Raw genomic sequence first — 7,919 nt, 5'->3', positions numbered from 1 at the left:
AATAAATCATTAACAGCACTATACACAAATGTACTGGTTTTCAACGAAGAATAATAAGCTGTTTTGACCAAAGATATGCGGTAACTTCATAAACCCATGACTATATAGTATCTCTTTACATCTTTTAAAGTAGAGTAAACAACCCATCTTGTCAATGAGTAATACATTGAAAACGTAATGCGTTGGAAAAAAAAATTATAGTATTATAAATTCACTTATTTAATAAACGTTAAGAATGTTGCGCACAATCCAAGCGTTTTAGATCTTTCGGAATTGCTATTGTGCACAAATAGGGTTAAACAAACTTGTTCGGTTAAGGAACGGAAGGTACCACAGTGTAGTAGTTCAAGCCAAGTTGCAGACGTCTCGTTAGTCTCAATCAATTCCTCTCTTGCCGAGCTGGAAGCCCAACGTCCAATATCCTTGGCAAGAAAATTTCGGGGCCGGGCGTTGAGCTTGTTCGTGAGTGTGTGTGTGTGGGTATGTATGTGTGCATGTCTTTGTGTGGGTGTATGTATGTGTGTATAATAATATTATGCATGTGTGTTAATGTATATCTATGTGTGTGAGCGAGGGGGGTGGGGGTGAGTGGGGTGGAGGCGGATGGGGAAGATACTGTTGATGCCTACATCAACTTTATTATTTTACAAGCCTTTCACACGAGACTATTCATCTATAAAGCTATTGTTCATACAAGATCCCAAAACAGCTACGAAACTGCAATTTTATCAACTCCTGTTTACCTCTACCAGACTCCGAGCACCAGTGCCTTTCTATTGCTACTAACTGGCCCCCTCCTACTGTTGTCTTTCAGCCACACCCCTGATGGTAGGTAAGTTCTAACACCTAACCTTCTCTGATCAGAGTGAAAGAATCTCCGAGGTCCTGTGTGCAAGTTAAAGATCCCTTGATGTTCCTAAAATCGATAAAAGTAGGTTTCGATCGCCACCCGAGCAAAATTCAAAATTAATTCCTAAGAAATTGAAAATGCGAAATGTGACACTAGCGTTCATATTATGACCTTATACAGTTGCGAAGGAAATAAAACAACTTACCAAATAAACCTAAACAAAACAAAAACCAATGACGAACTCGGCGAGGATAACATTTTGGAGGGTTACATTTTCCCGTCAACTCGATGGTCAGTGAAAAAGTGAAAAATTCCATAGAAAATTTTTTTAATATGTAGATCTTGATAAATAATATAATATTAATTATGGCCACAGACAAGCATACTGAACATCTTTTCAATTGGACAGGGGTTTTGAAATGAAATGTTGGGTTGTATTATTGAAATATTGATCTTTTAACAAAATATTGCTACATACAATAAAAATGTTCATCTGCCAAACGCCTTCACAACCAACTAAACCAAACACAAAGAATTATGTCTAAGAAATTTACCCTTTGTCAAAGCTATGAGAAATATTTCAACACGAACGAGTTTGCAATCAATAATGTTTCCAGCTACTTGTCCAAAACTTTCTGATTTCTTAAAAGTAGGGAAATATTCCAATTTAGCTTTCCGTACTTTGACATGTGAACCTTGACAACCCAGAACCAGTGGTCAGTTATTAGCACATCAAAGGAGTCAGCTGTGAGCGACATAACATCATTTCAAAGACTCTGTCGTCCCCCATAAAGTGTGTGTGTGTGCGTGCGTGTGTGTGTGTGTGTGTGTGTGTGTGTGTGTGTGTGTGTGTGTGTGTGTGTGTGTGAGTGTGTGTGTGTTTGTGTGTGTGTTTATTTCCCCTTTATCTTTTCGTGTTGTTCTCTCTTCATTACTCTCTCTCTATCTCTCTCTTTCTCTCTCTCTCTCTCTCTCTCTCTCTCTCTTTCTCTCTCTCTCTCTCTCTCTCTCTCTCTCTTTCTCTCTTTCTCTCTCCCCCCTCTCTCTCTCTCTTTCTCTCTCTCTCTCTCTCTCTCTCTCTCTCTCTCTCTCTCTCTCTCTGTCAATCACTCGCTCAGTCTTTCTCACACACACATACACACACACACACACACACACACACACACACACACACACACACACACAAAAGCGCGCGCATGCGCGCACGCACACAAAAAGACACACGCACACATACACTCACGGTTGACATTTCACGCACGCACAATACGGGATTTTTTTTGTCTCCCATTTTAATCTCCCTCAAACAGACTAGGGTAAAGAAAAGTTTGATATTTTCTGGTAACAGATTCAAATAAAGATAAATACGTAACTCTCATTTAAGTTTAGTGGCTTGACATGACTTTCAAATAGCCTTTTTTTTCCTCCTAGTAAACACCAAGACTCCTGGAAGACGTAATATAACTGCTTTCATTCGTTTACAGTGCTGAAATGTAAACAAGGAATGAGAAACTCAGCATTCTGGGTCAAGTCAATTATTGGACTCTCTCTTTTGAATATTAAGTTGAGATTGGGTGCTGGCGGGATTTCTTTTTCTTTCGAATAATATTTTGTGCCACCCTAGGTCATGAAAAAAAAACCCACAAGTGAAAGATAGAAAGATAGAGAGAGAGAGAGAGAGAGAGAGAGAGAGAGAGAGAGAGAGAGAGAGAGATTATGGGGACCTTTTTTCAGTAGCTCATCCTTGAACGAGCCTATCATTAATAGTTCACTTGTCTTTTGTGAAAGTAAAAAGACGCCATGAATATCATTGCCACTTCGTGCGTTCGCAGTATACACGTACCTTTTAGCTTCATGTTCACAAAAAAAAAACAATTGATTGACATGTGCCCGATAATTAAACTAAGACGTTGACTTTTGAAGCACCTACTCTCCGGGTTTCTAAAGTTTCACTGAATCCAATCAATACTTTAAAAAGAAACACGAAGGCATCTTTAGCTTTACGTTTCCACTTTTAGCAAGTTTAACTCTCCGTTCTCTCAAGTAGAGTAACCGCAATAAATGGTATCAACTGTTACTCAATATTTCGAGCTTCCAGAGTCGCAGGGGTTGGCAGTCGATTTTGGGGTTCGAGGAGATAAGTGGTTTCACATCAGATGCCTGACACCTTATTCCGTGTGAGAGCCATTGGATTTGAAAGGCAAGCGATGTGATGTTGCGTGTTTGCCATTGAAATGTTCTCGTGTAATCTTACGCTTTAACTTTCCTGACGTTTGGTGACACCCCCTGCTGTCAACAACTATTTTGTGGCTTCGCTGTTTAATGCTTTGAATAGGGGTTGGGGGGGGGGGGTTGTTGGGTTGTTGACCGAGATTTTATTTCAACCCTGAGGAAGTCCTGAATGTTGCCCTTAAACTTGCACCTTTCTTCTGATATCCTGTCTGTGCAGATGTGTAAATTTTGACCTTTGTTAGCAAACTGAGTCTACGAAATGACATTTACTAGTAACGATTTGATTAAGTCATTTGTATGAACTCCCTCCAAGAAAATTTACTGACTTATTTTTATAAGTCTGAGAACAGACTTATACTTGCTTTTATTAGATCTCCGACTATAACCCAATAATTCTAATGGCCAGACACCCTCGGGCACCTCAGGTAATAGTTCATAATTTCAATTATGACAGATGATAATAATTAATCTGTATAGTTCCTAAAACTCACTAAAAGGGCGCAGTGACGATCTTTAATTACATTATTACTAAAACCTACACAGTTGACCTACGTTCATGCTAGAACATTAGTTTTGTATAGTTTTGCTGATTAGTTCTAAACATAAAAAATACCAGTTCATAAAAGTCACCATAGAGCTTAAAAACCATGACGTCAATCACAGCATTATACGTCATAAGAAGATTGGTGGGTTTTATTTTAAATTTAAAGTTTCCTTTAAAAAACTGCAATCTTTTCAGTTTCGTATGTTGTCAGATAAGTTTATCATAAAGTATTCCATAATCTGGAGCAGCAATAAAAAGGACACTTCCTCATAACATGTTGGAAAGTGACATGTTTCTAATAAAATGGAGCCACATGACCTCAGACACGATCCGGCTGAGTCAACTGAGCTAAAGGCCCTTGTAAATAAGATGGTGATAAGTTATGTAGATGTTCATAGGGTAACGTTTGATGGTACAGGGGCTGTGTATTTTCATATACCCTCTATCATCATCCTCTTTGTCTTTAGACTTACGTTTGATATTATTTAATTCCCAAGCATTGTCATGTTATAACTGGAATCAGAGGCGTAAGATTAAGCTCTTCGCCTTCGTACGCAAAAGACGTGAGTTCGATCCTGTGTGTTGAAGTTTGTTTGACCGAGTATATTAGTCCGTCTGAAAAGGGCACCATAAATGGTATATTCACCTTAACAATGTTAATGGAAAGATGTACTGAAACACAGAAAGATCTGTATTTATGCTTCATGGATTATTCAAAGGCTTTCAGTAACGTTAGACATGATGAGCTATTTAAAATACTGGAAGAGATAAACCTATATGGAAAAGATCTTAGAACTATCAGGAATTTGGCTTGGTACCAAAAACGCTGCTGTACGAATGAATGGAGAATACAGTGAATATACGCAGATTAGAAGAGGAGTGAGGCAAGGATGTTTTATGTCACCAGACCTCTTTAACACACAGTAAAACAATCCTCAGAAACATAGAAGAAAGAGCAGGTCTGAAAGTGAATGGCAAAAATATTAATAACATCAGATATGCCCAAGACACAGTTTTAATAGCAGACTCAGAAGATGACCTTCAATCGCGTCTAGACACTGCTGTAAAGGAAAGTGAACGTAAAAGGTTATTGTTGAATGTAAAGAAAACAGAATGCATGGTAATATCTAAAAGACCAGCAAATTCTATTTGTAATCTCATAAGCAGAGGCGAAAATATCAAACATGTCCAGTAGTTTAGATATCTAGAATATATTATAGTAACATCTGATGACAAATGTTCCACAGAATTAAAAAGAAGAATTGCAATGGCTAAGGCTAGCTTCAATAAATAGTAGCCCAATCATGAACAATAGAAGCATCTCAATGACTACCAAAATGAAAGTTCTGAAATGTTATGTATGATCAACCCTTTTATATGGCTGAAAAAGCTGGACAATTACTAAAGAGGGTGAAAATAAAATAGAAACAACAAAATGTTGTTTCTTTTGAGACTGCCTGCAATATAGTAGAAGGAAAAGAAATATAAAAATATAGTACTTGATGAAGCTTTCGTAGGACGCTCACTGTTGAATAAATATAAAGATCTTGAGCATCTAGCTCTCACTGGCAAAATTGAAGGCAATTGAGGCAGGGGTAGGCCCAGAGCAACCCTTTTTGAGAACCGAAACAGGTAGGTAACCGGGACAGATCAGAATAACGTAGCTTATTTTTAATAACATCCGAACAAAGGAATGAATGGAGAACCATGATCGCCGATGGGTGCCGCAGATCTGGCTCTTAATGATGATGATGATGATAAATGTGTCTGCTGAAATGTCCTCTCCCACTCAACCCAGGTTGGCTCTGATAGACAGGGTTGAAGAAGCTCAATTCTTAAATTATCTAGGTTGCGTCGAAGAGGTCGTAAACTATTTAGATTCGATTCAAATTTGATGTACCCAGCATGTTATCGGCTGCTATTCTTTACTTCAACTACAGTTCATGAACTGATTCATAATGCTTTATTATTATATATTATCTGTGCAGGCAGTATCATTAAGAGATTTGGCGATCTTTAGCTTGTTCACTTTCGTCTGTGCGTGTTAGAAAAGTTCTAGCATTTTTTTCAATTTACCTACTGTAAAGTTCTGAAAAGATTAAACAGATCGATTTGATTTGAGCTTGTTTTAAACGCGGCGAGACGAAAATGAACAAGTTGTGTGCATCTGTAATATTGTAATAGACACTTCCCAACTAAAAGTAAGTCAACTGAAATTGAAATTCGTGAAAATTGTTGGGAAATTGCTCTTACCACTGTCAGTTTTGAATTGATGTCAAAGGCCCTAGATTCCTCCTACTTCTTTTATCTGTACGCATTTCCCAGTCTACAAAGGTTACGCCATAAAGGGTGAAAATCAGCCTGATTAATTCCAAATGCGCTCTTAAACCAGAACTAGTGACTGGCGTATGAAATATGGAATTGATTAATCGAATTTATGCAAAGTTGATGTAAATAGTCCAAAATCCTTTTCGAGAGAAGTTCAAATTACGATATACACTGATTTGCATTCTTAAGTTGGTACATTTAAAGTTATTTGGGTATTCGGGGTGGTTTACAGTAAACTGACCAGTAGAGGAAAAGGTGACATAAACATTAGATGTAATTACAAAAAAAGAACACCAGGGTTTGAAAAGTTGCACACCCTCAAATAACGTTAGATAACAAAATGACATTAAAGCAATTCATTTATCTCTAAAAATTTCTCTCGTTTGTTACAGGTTGGAGGATCGGGAACCTTTATCCTTCTCATCCCAAGCGATGTGCCCGTTCCGAGTTGGAAATAGCTCTTCAGGAGACCACCGGACTATCGGTGATTCATTGTACGTGGAGGGCCTCTCGATTAATTCAAGGGAGCCGGTTGAAACAGGCTACTCCTGTTTGAAGACAAATTGGAAGCACTTTAAAATAGGGTTTTAAAGTGCATTTCTCTGTTCCAAGAAGGTGTTTGTGGGGTTTTGGAGTATTCCTCGGCTTCAGTGGAAAGGGTCCGCTTAAAAAACAATGACCCCGAACCAGTGGTTGTGGTGAAGTAACTGAAAGCTAACTAGGCATGAAACAGCGACGTTCCCCAAACTACGGTTATAATTACCCACCCCCACCCCCCCCTGGATAATTATTGCTGATAATGGACGAAACAACGATTGTGGCTGGTGTGTTGGTCATTTAACAGTATGACGGTCAACATTTCTGCTACCCAACAACCCCAGGAAATGTGACGTGAATACCAGTGCTGTGACCACAAGTTCAACACAGCGTAAAACCCCAAGGTTTTGAAAGTTGTGCTGTCTCACATGGAGCTAGGGACACACAGCACAAACAGCGCTTTAGTGAAACGAGAAAAACGCGATATGAAAGATGTACATGTATATCAATGAAAACGAATTAACTAAAAGCATATAGGGCATAAAACAGTTGATATTCCCCAAACTGTAAGTATAGATCTAGAAAAGCTTTCAGTACTATTTGAGTTATAATTGTGTTTGTTTCAGATCATTCACGAAACCACAACTATGGCGAGTGTGTAGGCCTTGTGGTTGTTATAAAGAAAGTCATTTTTGTATAACCCACCCATCCCCACAATCCTGTTTCCGTGTTCATTGATGTGGTTTGGTCGTAATACACTTTTCAGCATTATTAAATGAGGCAAGAACTCCGAATTTCACGCCCATCTTAGATTGGGTCAAGCAAAATAGGTTAGAGCTTTGAAAAATCTCGCAATAACCTAAATCCCAAGAACGCGTCTCTTTGGAGATTCGAACCAGGAGCCTCAGCACCATAGATCAGCATGATGCCATACACCCAGTGCCCCCCCCCCCCACAACTTCCCTTTCTGTACAGCTGAAAGAAAAATATGTGTGGGTAGATTAAAAGGTATCAGGTGGTCTCATTTCGAAACAGGTAATTAGATCTACCAGTACTTGATTTTCAGAGAAGTGTTACAAAACCGAGGGAAATGGCCGTCATTTTCAATCGTCCCTATAACGTTTGGGAGGGAACAAAAACGTACACGAAGAACAAAAACTGAACGGTGGTTGCTTTGCTTTGTAGAGGAGTTGCAGTACCAAAATGATGTGCACACGTACACGCACACACACACACACACACATACACACACACACATATATATACAAACACACAAACACACACACGCATACACTTACGCTGATAGACACATTCACACACACACATACACCAACACACACGCACACACTCAAAATCACACACACACACACACACGCACACACACACATACACACACACACACACATACACACACACGTACACACACACACA

The sequence above is a fragment of the Aplysia californica genome, unplaced genomic scaffold (assembly GCF_000002075.1).
Source record: "Aplysia californica isolate F4 #8 unplaced genomic scaffold, AplCal3.0 scaffold00002, whole genome shotgun sequence".
Lineage (NCBI taxonomy): Eukaryota > Metazoa > Mollusca > Gastropoda > Aplysiida > Aplysiidae > Aplysia > Aplysia californica.
Note: the sequence above shows the minus strand (reverse complement) of the source record.